The following is a 15469-nucleotide window of genomic DNA, read 5'->3' as shown; positions in this document are numbered from 1 at the left end:
GAACAATTTAATTTGAAGTAATATTTGCTCTGATGTTTTGATTGTACACCTTGGGAAAAATGACCTTGTGGTTTGTGTTAAGGGTTGTCATTACTGAAACAGATGAAAAAGGACCTACTAGAGATTAAGCGGCAGTGGTCAGGATATTATAACATCTGGATGGAGTTCATTCCTGGGAGACATTCGATATGGGGGGGGGGAGCGGAAAGACCCGCTGCAATAGACAAAGGCAGGAGAAAAATCAATAGGGGTATGAGGCTATTTTGTGATACGGAAGGTTTTGGGAGTGTTGAGCATCCCGAGCTGAGGTATGCTGCGGTTTATTTTTTCAGGGATCATAAGTTGCACTTGTCACGCTTCGGGATGGAGCTATACTTCATACTGATAAAGGAGGTCCTAGATAAGGTCCTTTGATATAAGTAAGTATCCTAAACCTTCCTAGATTGGGGGTCAGAAAAGTAAGAGTCAGGCGGGGACTTTTCGGAGTGGCGTTTGGTAACTAAGCGTTTTGTGGTCTGTGCTGCGCCCCCTTTGACCCAAACTATCTTTGTGGAGTGTGTACTTTCCCACAAAGTGCCATACTAAAAGTCACATTATGGAGCAAGCATGAAACGCATGAAAGGATTGGCATTAAACTCAAAGATTTAGGTAAGCTTTGCTTTTGGATGATGTGTGCTAGCAATTTAAAATTTTCAAAATTTTGCCCATAAAAACAGGTTTCACCGAAAATACGTTCGGTAATCAGATGCTAGGCAGATAGCTAGCTGGTCTACATCAAATTGGGGAAAAAGCAAAAACCAATCACTGAAATTAGGACTGGGTTACACAAAAGCAACCGGTATAACCGATTCTGGAATGGAGAAAAAGAGCTTTAAAAAGTGATTGATCCTCAAGACTGAAACAAGTTTTACGATGATGGGGTGGTATTTTTATTCACTTAATTAAAAGAAAAACTACTTTGCTGATGGACTATTTTAAGACAAGCCGAGCAATGAAAATGCCATATAGGAAACGCAAATAAACCGGATAAATTTCAATCATGTTGACCGGATGGGCGTTACGCAATCGCATTATAACTACGCAGGCAATTTTGGCCTCTTTGCATATAAAAATGTACATACATTTTCTTCTTTGCAACATTAAATCGGTTTTGTTTTTCAGAATGAAGATGTGGCGTCCAGTGTGCGTGAAAAATCAAAACACTATCTGAATGGCTTCTTTGCAGTATTCACCCATAATGCAGTCCTTAATATGGCCCCACCAAGGAAAAAACGTATTATAAAAGTCAAAGCACGCCCCTTCAATTAAAGAGAAGTGTGCACCGCTTAGGAAAACATCCCTGAAACAATATATTTGCATTCCAGTCATGAACCATATTTGTTTAACAAGACTACCTAGCAGTCATTCAGCCATTTTCATAACATGTTTGTCGTGACAGAAGTCATAAAAAATATGCTGCGTGCCGATTCGCAAGGGTGCTCATAAACAGGAATTGCTAAGCTTGTTGTTGTAGGCAAACACGGACTGCACTTCAGCATTTCTGAGGCCTGCTCCGCATTCCAGGCATTCCTTTGCCGCGGTATTATGGGAGCTGGCGAGCAGGCCGCCCTTGCTGCAGTGAAGTCGCGAACAAACGGGCAATTATACACAGAAAATACAAAAAGAACTAAAACGAAATGATTTATCCAAAGAAAGGCTCTTTGGCTTTTAATAAAAGAAGCTAGTGGTGCAAGGAAAAAAATAAGAGCAGACAAGTATATAATGGTTTGCAGTTTCAAATATCCATAGCTAGCACAGATGTATGAGCTTAATTATTTATAATAAGTGTTATAAAGTTCCACATGTCGCCTAGGGCCCTCCAGATCATTAGTCAAAAGATAATACTGAAATGGTGGAATGAGAGGAGTTGAAACAGGGGGACTTGGAGCACAGCAGGGGGCATAAGGTGGGCCCACATCAACCAAGCATTCGTTAATCCTTCTGCTGAGTTTGTGAATTTGCTTCAGAATTCGTCTGAAAAGTTCGGGTTTCAGGACTTCCTTAATTGAAGATCATGAATTACGTTTTGATACAACCAGGACGAGTGATTGTAAGATTGCTTCCACATTGTCCCATTAACCACCACTCTTTCCGTAGTCAGCAAGATGCCACATTTCAAATTTCGAAATTTTAAATCTAAATGTAGTCCATAGTCCATCAAATACCATAAAATTAACATGCATACACATCCATGCCTCCCCACCACCATCTCAAAATCCCTCCCCTCACGATGGTCCCAAAACTCTGTTCTCAATGACCACTGTGTATTAATAGCCACGTTCATGGAGTGTGTGCCATTTACAAATTAAGAAAAAAATACATTATCTTGAAGCAGCGAGAAAAGCTATCCCTCTTTAAGCAGTGGGACCAGACACACCACCATAAGAACGTAAAGCCTCTCCGGGAACTGCTATGGTGAGATGAAGCAGCTCTGAAACACGAGAGTAATGTCCCCAAATAACTATCCACAACTTCGTGACAACTGTCCTCGTGAAGACTTTACAGAGACATTTCAATACTCAACGGCTATATCACACTAAAAGGTTTTCTCCTTTTAAGACCCTGAAATCTTTAAAATTTACACTGGTCTCATACTGCTTTCTCACATATTCATAGCTGCAACAATGACTTCCATGCTCAAATTCTTTTTTATGCGGTTGCATGCACAGCTAAAATGGCAGTCCATGATTTAGCTATCTCTTCCCTGGATTTTGGAAACTCAGTTGTGGAATGGATCACAGCTCCCATAAAACCTGCACCCATCTCCCATTCCTTTCCCTGGCATTTTCAATGGTAACTTTGAAGTCACATCCCATGTGAGTGGTTGAAAGTATAAACCAACCCATTCACACCTATACACATATGAAATGGGGTACAATGAAAAAAGAAATGAGATACGCAATGGGGTACAATGAGAAAAGAGATGAGAGCTAGAGGTTTCCATTGGAAAGGTTCACGTCATAAAGTTAAAGTTTACTCATTCTGACGGGTCTAAAGATGGTGGATCTATCAGATGAAAGACTTACAAACAGCACCCAAAATGCACAGTGACATTTTCTATCCTTTCCATCTCCATTAGTGTATTGCAGCATCCCAAAAACGGATCAACCAAGCATAGAATCTGTATTTGCAGATCACGGAAATGAACGATTAACTTTTATAGTGGCAGTAATAAATCATTTTACACAGCCTTTCCTGTGACTAAACACGACTGGTAAGGTGGGGAAAGATCCATGTTAAACGGTTTTCATAGACTTCTCATGGGGAGAAATATTTTAATGCCTACAATTCATACGTCAAATATATGCAATTATTTAATATGGTAATCGCTGTAGTAAACTCCTGGACACCAGCCCTAATAAAGATACGAGATTTGCAATAGATTGCCGCGTGTAGCAACATGCACGTATTATGTCCAGCACTAACCAGTCTCATCAAATCGCCAGCACTAATTTCGCCATTTCAGGCGCTCGGCATCCGTGTTTGTATCCCAACTAGATGCCAACCATTTCAAAATACCCACCCAATGGCTGTGACGGGAGTATTTTGGTTGGTGTAAAAATACAACGGCTAAATACAGTGCTATGCAATTACATGCTGTAATCTCCTCGCGCGCTACCGAAATACAACCCATCATGTGATTCTGAAATTACTAAAATGCTGGTCATGTTGCAAAAATCAAACCTCTTTCAGCATGTCATCGGTTTGTCAACTCCCCCTGCACTCCAAGTATATAAATTACTGAGATTCTCTGTACGCCAAAGGTTTGAACAATTATGCTTTCTTTGCATGGTTCACACCCCCAAGCTTGTTACATAATTTGATAATGTATCCATTATCCTAAACTACAAACCTGCATCCGATTTTACAAGATTTACATTGTATGCGCTGCTTGCCCCGGATTCATGGCACCCTCTGACTTTTGCCCTCTCGGTCCTACCCCTGTGCAGGACTGAGCTGTATGGGCGTCCGCAGAAATTTTTGCAGGGGGGAGGCTAACCCCACAAATGAAGGGGCGTGGCTAATGTTAATCAATAGGGGCAGGGCTAAAATGGCAGACAATCAGGATCGGGTAATGCTCAGGCCAAGCTGAGAAAAACAAGCATTGGCATAGCAATAGGTCGCCTTTGGGATCTTATAAGTATTTAGGTATGCAGAAGGTCCCAAAGGCGAGACCTAGGGGGGGCAAGGAAGGGTGCTCCGGGGGGGGGGGGGCAAGCGCCCCTCCTTGCCCCCCACTGCGGACGCCCATGCTGAGCTGGTCTGTATTTTCAGTGGTCACCTAATGATTATTGCATTTCACTAGTGAGAAGTGCCTTCTTTAGAAGTGCCTTCTTTATAAACGCCATCTTGATTTGGTGGTCTCTTCATTGTGTGCCAGGATTAGGTTTTGATTCAAATCAATAGAAGCAACATTTTCAATGTTAGTCTCTATGGCTTGGCTTGGCGACAACCACCAAAAGAGGGGCTTTGGCTCCGCCCACATGCTGGGGAGTATGGAGTACATCATCTGATTGGGCAGAAGTTGTGTGCTTCCACAAAAAGGGGCCTGCCCTCCATACAATTGTGATAATTTTCCTTATTTATCCAGCTGTGTTAGTTTAAACTTTCAGGGGCACATTCATGCCATTGTAATGCTAATCAAGTGTCTTAGATAACTAGAGAATTTATGGTGTTTTCCTCTGGCAGCAGCACAGATGGGAGGAAGGCAGTCATTAACATACATGGGTTTTTAGGTCTGGGTTGACAGTGCATTCATAAGTCATATCTCTTGCCTTTGCCAATGCTTGTTTGAATGACATTGGACTGTACAATTTCATACAAACTCCTAGGGAGAGGTTAACATTTATTTTTGCCCACAAAGGGAAGGAAAGAAAAAAATACATAATTTAAGTTGAAGGAGCTTAAACTTCAAATCGCCACCATCTCCTTAACGAGGCTCTCTGTCAAGGAACTACAGCAGGACCTTCCCACGACACACTTTAGATCTAAATTCTGAGAATTTGAAGCTTGAGTCTCTTTGTCCTAGGATCTATTAAAAAAAAAAATAGTGTAACTATATAACGAGGCTGCCACATGAGTCTGAGGGTGAAGGGAGGCGAGGGGGCAACGGAGTCTCTTCCTTACCAAGTGGTAAATGTTTTCAGTTCTAGGGCAAGGAAGTACACCTTATTCTCATAATGTTTCCATCCCCCTTCCTGCGGTAATCAGTGGTAAATGTCAGTCACAGCAAGATGTAAGTTGCAGAAAGTTTCAGATCATCACAGATCAGTAGGTATATATGTTCTAGGGGCGGTTTGGTGTGGGTTTATAAGTAGAGAAACCCACTGATCATCTGGCAGCCTTTCACTATAAACTCTGCAATTTTCAAGTTTTCACAAGACGTAGTAACATCCATCCTGGTAAGGCCTTATTTGGTGAGCCAGTTTGTATGTATAGACTCCCGGAATTCACGGTGTGTCATGACCAACAGTGGCTCAAGATCCATTACTATCTGTATCGAAGGATTAGACCCATGAAGTTACATCAGCTCCTTGCTGTTTGCAGTCTTCCAACTCAAGCAACATTCACTTTCATTGAAAACATCTAAAGAAAGGGGTGTGTAAGGTCAGTGTTGGGTCCAGGCATGAAACCCTAAAAGATCCTCTTCTGGAGCAAAGGATACCCTTCCTCCAGAGTTTTTATTCCTGAAAAGCTGTTCGCAAGTCTATATATCTGTCCACCATTTCAAAACCATAGAGTAGTACCCCAATTATATTTTACGACAACCATAGTTTAGCAGAGCATTTTCCAAATTTTAACAGAGGAGTTAAAAAATGGGAGGAAATATCCAGGTAAGTATGTGGCAGTTTGTGTCTGGAGGACATGGCCAACAAAACAGAGGGAGGGGACAACAGACAGTTCAAGTATGGGTGTCTCCTCCTTTTAAAATACATAAATTGTGCCAGTGGCTGTTGGGCTATCCAGAGAGCGAGACAGCAAAAACTCAACAATGATGTTACAAGGAAGGTTTCAGACGGGCATACCAAAGTCCAAGAGAGAGAAGGTAGGCAAAATAAGTGAAGTCACCCGCAGAGCACCTGAAGGGGGCGAGAACAAAGAGAAACACAATATTAAAGCCATACAAGCAGTGAGAATGGCCCGGCCTTTAAATGTTGGCCCATTTCTAAGTTAATGGTGTCACTGGTGGGTTGGTGCCCAAAAAGACTACAGGTTAATACCTCTGTACTCGTCCCTTATTATGGACAGAGAGGAGTTCTGTCGAGGATTTCATTCTGCCTGATGATACACTGGTGTATTACTACAATGAAAATAATAATATAGGTTTATTTAAGGATTGTGGAGAGGGGCAAGTGCAAGACGAAGTCAGCTTTTTGGCTGCATCTGTTCCACCGTTGAGACTTTTGCCAGTTTGAAGGGGATGTATATGTGCTGCCCTTATGGTGTTCTACCTTATGTTCAATGTTTAAATTGTATAGCTTCTTTCAGCAACTGTTTTTCCTGCGGATTGTATACTTGACACCTCAAGCACACGCTTACAGCTGCGAGTCAAGGTATACATACCCACTTGTTAATTGTGATACTCATTAGCATCTAAGCACAACCTCTCATCGTGACAACTTTGACTATACTTCCCGGAGAGCTTTATTGCCTCTACTTCACAGAACCCAAAGGAATACAATTTTTATATGAATCTCATTTCCGTAAATAGCAGTAGTGCAAGTGTATTACTTTTCTACTTCTACTAAAACTTTAAAATTAACAGCAGCATTTCCACCATCATTGGTTTAGGATATGGATTAAAGTGGATACGTGTTTGGGGGCAGAATTTACCAGGATAAACGCAGTGATGCCCCACACATGTTTATGGGCATTTCAAAATATTTTGTACATCCTAGCTCACCCTATAATCACCTACACCCAGGATGCTGGTTTCCAGTCCAGGGAAGACCTGGCTTGGCACGTCAGGCTGGACTGTTCCCATGAGGCACAGGGTCAAGACTGATTTGCCTTTAGCTATGTCTGAACTGGGGTGGCAAAGTGAGCTAAAGAACGATGATGGATTCAACCCAGATCTGTGACTTGGGGAAGAGTGTCTGAAAAGTCTCAGCGCTCCGTCCATCATCTCCTTGTGTTTGCTTTATTTGCCTAAGTTGGCAGGGTAAGTCCGGACATGGGTCCCTTGCTCACTTTGCCACTGGATTCATGCTAGCTTGGCTGTTGAGTGCTGTTAGCCCGAAACCGGTCCAAGGATGTTTGCTTCCGGTCCAGGGAAGACATGACTTAGCAGTTCGGGCTGGACTGTTCCCATTTATGTCAAGGGTCAAGACTGATTTGCATATAGTTGTGTCTGAACTGGGGTGGCGAAGTGAGCTAAAGGCCAATGATGGATTCAACCCAGATCTGTGACTGGGGGTGAGTGTCTGAAACGTTTCAGCGCTCCATCCATGTCCTTGTGTTTGCCTACACACCTACTCCATTAAAAGGAAAACTTGTTGCCAGTGTGGAAACACCATATCTTTTAAAAGATTTGGAAGGGGTCTCCACAGGCATAACCATAAGTATATTAGATCACTGAAAAAAACAAAAAGGTTAAAGTAATAGTATACTTAGATGTTGTACTTAAGGTAAAAACAAGATTAAAAAAAATTAAAAACTATGTAATTGTCCAGTTACCGACTTAATAGAACATGCACCGCCATGCACTGCAAATGACCTCACATAGTACATCACACATAACATCTCAAATTACATCACTTACGATATCCTACAGTCATTGTGGGACTGTCCTAGAAGGTTTGTGGACTTGAAGTAATTCCTCATGCTACACTTGAGGTCAATACTCCATTCACCTAAATGGGATTACCTTCTTAAAGACTGCACAATACCTGTAACTTTAAATTAAAAGGTTGACAGGTAAACATCTGCCACTGTAAAAACACCTTCAGTCAGACCCTATGGGCAACGTTCTGTAGTTTAGTAAAAATACACCACACATTCTTGAGTTTGGCATTATGGCATACAACCGTAGAGCCACGTTTGTGATAAGTCACCTCTATTGGGAACCCCAACATAATTCAATAAACTTCAATATCTCAATATCTATCTTTCTTGAAGTCCTTTAAATACAAGCATTGAAAATGCAATAGGTCTCGCCTTTGATTAAGTTAAAGCCATTTGCTTTGCTAATGGTATTGTATAGCAAAGCAAATGGCTTTAACTTAATGAAAGGCGAGACCTATTGCATTTTTAATGCTTGTTGTTTAAATCTCACCATTTTCGGTTCCCAAATGCTAACACATGGTTTAGACAGACTCCAACATGTGAAAGGTGACTGTGGTGGCTTACCACTTAATAAAATAATCTTTTGGTTGCAATGATGCTAAATCACAGAACTTAGTGGCGTCTGGTGCGTAGATTACAAGGCTGTGCGTGCTAAGTCTTGAAAGGTAGTTACAACATGAAATAACTGACCACAATGTTTTCACTTTCTGCTTTGCTAAAGAGCATCACAGACAAGCACATCACAGGAGATGTGAAAAGTTAGGCATGAGCGCCGAATATTCGTTACAATGCTGCACAAACGCTCCTGCAGAAACATTGTTCCTTCTCAAATTTCATCTCGAGCGCAAACCATTTGCGTAGGTGCCCCACGCTCCGTCCTCCAGCTCACAAATCCCTTTGCAAGGCTGTCTAGGCAGCCGCATGATTGGCTGAGGTGAGGGTTGTCGCGTGATCGCAGCCCTCGAGCAGGTCGGCCCGCCTTGTGGTTGAAAGAGTGCGTTAAAGGTATATCACGGATTGAAAGTCCTTCTTTAAAATTGGCAGAAGTGTAAAATAAAACGGAGTAGGACTTATGCGCGCAAGCTTGTATGTGTAAGAGAGGGAGGATGACTAAAACAGAGAGGAAATGGAGGTGAGGAGGAGAGAGATATGGAGATTGAAAAAAATGAAGGGGGAGAGGAACGAGGTTGAGAAGGGAGTTAGAAGGGAGGGAGAGGACAATGAAAGAAATGAAGGGGGAGAGGAACGAGGTTGAGAAGGGAGTCAGAGAAGGGAGGGAGAGGACAATGAGACCAAAAGGAGACGCTGGAAACTAGAAAGAAAACAATGAAAGAAAGGAGGAAATGGAGATAGAAAGAAAGATGACGATGACAGAAAAGAAGAGAAATAGGAGGCAGAGAGCGAGAAAGACAGTGAAAAACAAGACGGAGGGCATTGCTGTGGGGAGGGGGGGGGGAGGAGAAATGCGACACGGCCGCAGCAGGGGGCGGAGAGGGGAGAGCGGCGATGAGGGAGAGTGAATAGTGTGAAGCAGCAGGGGCCTTTGAAGTGAGCTTCACTTCAAAGGTGTGGGAGGAGTGCGGCTCAGGCAGAGCGCACGCTGGGGGAAGCTTGTGGGGCGGAGCGGGAAGAGCTGCTGGGGAACAGATGGCTGGCGATTTGATGCTGTGCACGCGCATTTTAGGTCAATGCGCTTGCGCATTGACCTAAAAGCGCACGGGCACAGCATCAAATCGCCAGTTAGTTAAAGTCTGTTTAAGCCCCTATAGTCTCGCTCCGCTCAATGCGCATGGACAGGTCGCGAGACCTAAAAAATGGACAGCTTAAATAATTTATCTACACCACTGTATTACAACTATTTAACATGAGTGGTGCCTAGATATCCACTGATGGTTAAAGTATTGTCAACAGCAGATATGGCTTTTCAGACAGATTCTTAAGAACAGGCTTTGGCTTTAGGCCAAAACCTACTTTAAAACATACCTCTGCAACCCACATCAGGTGGACTCAGCCTTTTCACTAGTTTAACACAGAGTACTTCTTCCACCCCAAACTTTAGTGGTTTGTAAATGGTGTACCCTATAAAACTTTTCAACTGCATAATTACACTTGTCCCAAAGGCTTAGGATATTTGCATACAATTCACCCACATATGTACACGCAGTAACTATGACGTATGCGACAATAGCATTATTACTGATGTCAACAGTGACTTCATTTGAGGTGTCATCAGTGAAAGGCATTAAACAAGTCATGAGTTACGTACTATCTAAGGTCATAAGCACTGAATGGCGGGGGCGAAAGATATAGTTTTTCCAATAAATAATAACAAGTGAATAGCAGGAAGTTTTTAGGGTCCAAGCTGTAGTCTGCAAAAAGCACAGGATAAAAGGGTGGATGTGGTGTTCAGCATCAGTTTTGGACTAGGTTAATGATGTGTAGGCTAAAAGAGGATAGCTAACGTAGAAGGACATTGTGGTGCATTACAAATGCCAGAGTCAAAGAGGATAGCACAAAACAAGAATGGGGAATCAATGGAAAAGGATGGGACAGACTGCTGATGGAGCAAAACCAGCAGTACAGTTGCAACTCAGAAATTAAAAAAAATGCTTGGTGGTCTGGTTTGTCAGAATAGGGCTCAATAGGAGGTTAAGTGAGGTGGTGGGCAAATGTGCAGAAGTCTGAAAAGGTTTGATATGGAAGGGAAGAAAAAGAAGGATTGAGGTAAGCTGCTCGACAAAAAAAGTAGCTCCACCAAGAAGCCAAAAGCGAGAGTGGATGGTAAGATGGTGGCTGTAGGGATAGGGACCGAAGCAAATGAGGTTAAAAGGTGGTAAGAAAAAGAAGGAGATGGGTAAAGAAGAAGTGAAGCAGGATGAATCTACGCAGGACAGTAAGGGGAATAAAGCAAAGTAAGTTAACAAGCATTTGCAATGCAATAGGTCTCGCATTTATGCGAGTTTGAGCTATTGACACTGCAAATAACAATGCTTTTAATTTTGTTTTTGTTTTAAAAACATAAATAAAAGGCATTGTCATTTCCAATGCCTCTAGCTTAAACTCGGGTAAATGCAAGACCTATTGCATTGCAAATGCTTGTTAGAAGTGTGTGCAGTTGATTCAATTCAACTGTAGCAAATCGGTCACTTCCAGAACGCAGTAACTTGTTCACTGAAAGTCCGGTTTCCAAATCAACGTGTCACGTGACAAGGACATTCCATAGCCTGTGCTTCAAACCCTGTGTCCCTGCAACTAACCCTTTCAAGTGTACCAGTGATACGGTACGTTGCTGTGTAGAAAATATTTTTCAGTCGCCTGCCTTATTCAGTGCTGGTTCCGCATCTATCCCACTCTTTAAAGGTTCGACAGGTACAATTTTTTTTTTGCTCCCAGCAAACTGTCTTCTTGGGGGATTGAGTGAGGGGGTGTAATGCATAGCAGCCCCCTCACTCCCAACCTCACACTCCACTAAAACCTATTTTGTCCGTTTCGGGCCAAGAAGAGTATATAAACTTCAAAGGTGACTGTCTATTAAATGTAATTAACCTCCAGTAAGTGAAATTACTGAGGTGCCTTATGGCATCTCAAAAATTGATTGTCAGTAGAGCTGTCTGTAGCACAAAAAAAAGCACAGAAGCAGCTTCATTGGTAGGAATTTTAGGGCCTTGTAAATATTAGGCGATGTAACACATTATCACACATTCCTGCGACGTAGCTTCGCTCACACGTATTTTTAGCACAATAAAATCCCCAGATGACTGTAATCACCACAATACATTAAATCATTTTGAACTTGTCAGTGACTCCTGTGAATACTGTTTCTGATTAACAAAAAGCACCTGCATTTATTACCATCAGAGAAGGAAGACATGCAAGCAAATTTGGTTACAGTTACACTACATGATTTCAGCGAGAAAACCAATATTTTATGTAGGGAGAAAAACAACATGGCTACATTTCGTAACAAAGCATAACCACAGCAACGCATTTCTGGCCCTTTGCAACGTTAAAATTGGAACTACAGATTGCAACCTGATTTAGGTATGGAAAAACCAGTGTGGCTGATAGCGCCGTCACACATGCAATACGACAACTGCTACGTGTACATTAACACCTGAGACCTTCCCAAGAAACACTGACAGTGCTAAATACGTACTTGGGAGGTCTTCCGGCGCAGTGCAACTTTGTAAAGCCCCTAGGGTGGTGCTTACTGCTCACGCTCCCTCTCCCCTTGAACGGAAAAAAAGGCCGTCAAGAAATGCACTCACGTAGGGAATTATGACATAGCATACCTAAAATAAGTGTTTTGAACGAAAGAAAAGCGTGTCCGTGCGCAATGACATGTTAGGTAGTAAACTCGAGCCCCGATGTAAACAAATACACTCACGTGCAAAATTAATCACAGCTGGACTCTCATACCGATACTTGCAAATGTACCCTGACCACGTTAAAGTTGAAAGCGCGTTAAGTTTAAGGCGTGTTAAACATCCAGGGATGAAATAAATAACTGTTGAAAAATAAAAAAAGATGAATGCACTACAGTGCAGATGACAGCGAGAGCGAGGCCTGACACGCAAATCGGATTTCCGGGCGGGAGAAAGGAGAGGCGTGACACGCACGAACTGTCCGGAAGGGGCGGAGAAACAACGGAGCGGAGTCTGGACACAGGGAGGAACAGGACGAGGAGTATAACAGACCCGGTGAGGGGGGGCGTCGGGGCACATTGACGGTGCCCGCCCCCCAGTGATGGAAGCCCTGCGTGTGCCCGGTGAGTGGGGTTGGGAGGGTGTGTGTGTGTGCGTTTGTGTGTGTGTGTAAGCCCTGCGTGTTCGGGGGGGAGGGGGTGAGTGTGTGCGCGTGGGAATGTGTGTGCGCATGCGTGAGTGTGGCTGTGTGTGCGCGCGGGCGAGAGCCTGTCTTGCTGTGAATCTGAGGCAGGGGCTGGGCGTGCGCGCCCACGAGGTTAAGTCGACGCTCGTGCCCGGCCCCTGTCTCAGATTCCCAGGAGACGGATGACTATAGTTGTCAAGCTGGACTCAGCAAGCTTCGCTTGCTTTCTCCAAGGCTCGACCTAAAAAGCAGGAAGACAGTAGAACATATGTTTAAAAAGATTATCTTATATGGGCTTAGTTGGGTAAGTGGAGAGCATGCAACAGTGAGTGCAATAGACAAAATAAAGAAAAGATAAATCTATGGATGTGTTTAAATTGTAGAAATCCTGGCATAGGCCGGTCAAAAGAGGGAGAATGGGAGCTGGTAAGAAGGCCAAATGTGCCTGCAATGGTTGATAACTGGACATCTGTATTTCTGATTTACACTAGCATCTACTGCAAACGCAACCAAAAGCAGTGTTTGGCCATTTTCAACTATATGGATGCCATTGAGAAAGCACAATTGGATTTTGGGGGTATGGCATGGCTAAAATATGAGGAGTCTAGGGCGAGTGTGGCTGTTAATCCAGGACATATGGCGATTGGTTTGCATATACCATACCAGTCCTTTCAAAAGTACCCCATCCAGGACAGCTATCTGAACGAGGGTGTGTGAGCCATGTTGGCAATTTAAGAAATGGCAACGCAGCAGAGCATTTTCCAAATTTTAACAGATGAGTGCAAAAATGGGAGGAAATATCCAGTAATGTAATGTTGTGGCAGCTTGGGTCTGGAGGACATGGCCAACAAAACAGAGGGAGGGGACAACAGACAGTTCAGGTATGGGGGTCTACTCCTGTTAAAATACATAAATTGTGTCAGTGGCTGTTGAGCTATCCAGAGAGCGAGGCAGCAGAAACACAACAATGTGACAAGGAAGGTTTCAGACTGGGATACCAAAGTCTAAGGGAGAGAAGGTAGGCAGAAAACGTGAAGTCACCAGCAGAGTACCTGAAGGGGGCGAGAACAAAGAGAACCAAAATACTTAAAGTCGCACAAGCAGTGAGAATGGCCCGGCCTTTCATTGCGGGCCAATTTCTAACTTAATGGTGTCACTGATAGGTTGGTGCCCAAAAAGACTACAGGTACTAATACCTCAGTACTCGTCCCTTACTATGGACAGAGAGGAGTTCTGTCGAGGATTTCATTCTGCCTGATGATACACTGGTGTATCAATACAATGAAAATAATAATATAGGTTTATTTAGGGATTGTGGAGCGGGGCAATAAAGGCCAAGTGCAAGATGAAGTCAGCTTCTTGGCTGCTTCTGGTCCACCTTTGAGACTTTTGCCAGTTTGAGGGGGATGTATATGTGTTGCCCTTATGGTGTTCTACCATCTGTTCAATGTCTAAATTGTATAGCTCCTTTCAGCAACTGGTTTAGGAATAAAACAGGTGGTACATCAGTAAGATACTACTTGGATGATTTTCTATTTGTAGGTGAAGTAGTTCCTGAGGATTGTAAGGATACCATTATGCAGTGTGAAGTCATATCTCAATTGGGGGTCCCTTAAGCATTTGAACAATGGAGGGTCCTACTCCAGCTTTGACTAATTAGACACACTAAAAATGGAAGAAAGGTTGCCAAAGGAGAAGGTTGGGGGTATGGTTTTAATTGCTAGAAAGGCATTAGTAAAGAAGAGGTTGAAGCAGGGAAGTGCAGAGGTTGTTGGGTCATCTGAATTTTGCATGTAGAGATCCAACAGCAGGGAGAACATTTTGCAGAAGATTGGGGGTGTCCAGAGCAGGTGCAAGGTTGCAATACTACATGATACACTTAGGTGCAGGACCGAGAGTGCATTGGAAGATACCCATATACTTCTTGAAACATTTCAGTGCAATAAGAACGCTGTACTGGAAGAAGAAATGTGTTGGCATGTACAAATATATTCCGAAGTAGCAGGAGCATATAGATTTAGTTTCTTTTTTTTTTTTTTTTTTTAATTTTCTCATCTGTTCCGCCATGCCACAAGGAGTTCCCAGATCTTAGACTCTGAGGAATTATCACATGCTATATCAGATTCACTGATATAAATAATATACCTTAAACACTCAGAAAAGGTGGGAGCATCTTCAGATTTCCATACTTTACATATTTCTCGTCTAGCCAGTAACATCACATAGAAAATAAATTTAGTCTGCTGGTTCGCAAGCTGGTAATCCGTCCCCAGACCGAACAGAATCATTGCTGGTGAAAGCACAATCCGAGTTCCTAGTACGTCCATCAAAAAACCCTCAATTTTTTTCCAAAACAAGTTAAGGCTAGGGCATTCTACAAACATATGTAAATCATCTGCCTCTAATGATTTACACCTTGGGCAGCTATATTGTATGTTTGTGATCCTTGTCAGTCTTTTTGGGGAGAAATATACCCTGTACAGTGTGAACAGATGGTTTCGTTTAAGAGGAGCGGATTTTACTATTCCGTTCACCAGACTAAAAGAGTCCCCCCACAAGTCTACCAGTTTGTTGCTATCCAGCCCCACAACATCTCCCCAGAGACTCTGAAGTTCCAAATCAGTAACTCCCTCTTTTTCCATCAAAGTCTCATACCAAAAAGCGAGTTCTTTATCCCAACGCCCCTTTCTATTTACAAAATCAAATTTCGGGTTAGATGTACAATCCCATATTTCCGTAGACCACCAGCTTGACAACTGATAATATTTAAATCTTGTGAGGGTTCCTCCCGTCAACAGAGAGAGGGAGTCCCACC

At 42.9% G+C, this 15469-nt stretch overlaps 1 protein-coding gene across 1 annotated transcript in view; it reads right to left on the bottom strand.

Annotated features, from left to right (window-relative positions):
• Positions 1-15469, bottom strand: part of WWC3 (WWC family member 3) — a gene marked incomplete at its 5' end in the record, with an annotated part of 657764 nt that overhangs the window by 609023 nt on the left and 33272 nt on the right. The gene's annotated exons all lie outside the window — the stretch shown is intronic.

The sequence above is a fragment of the Lissotriton helveticus genome, chromosome 8, assembly GCF_964261635.1.
Source record: "Lissotriton helveticus chromosome 8, aLisHel1.1, whole genome shotgun sequence".
Lineage (NCBI taxonomy): Eukaryota > Metazoa > Chordata > Amphibia > Caudata > Salamandridae > Lissotriton > Lissotriton helveticus.
Note: the sequence above shows the minus strand (reverse complement) of the source record. Positions and strands in the feature narration are given on the sequence as shown.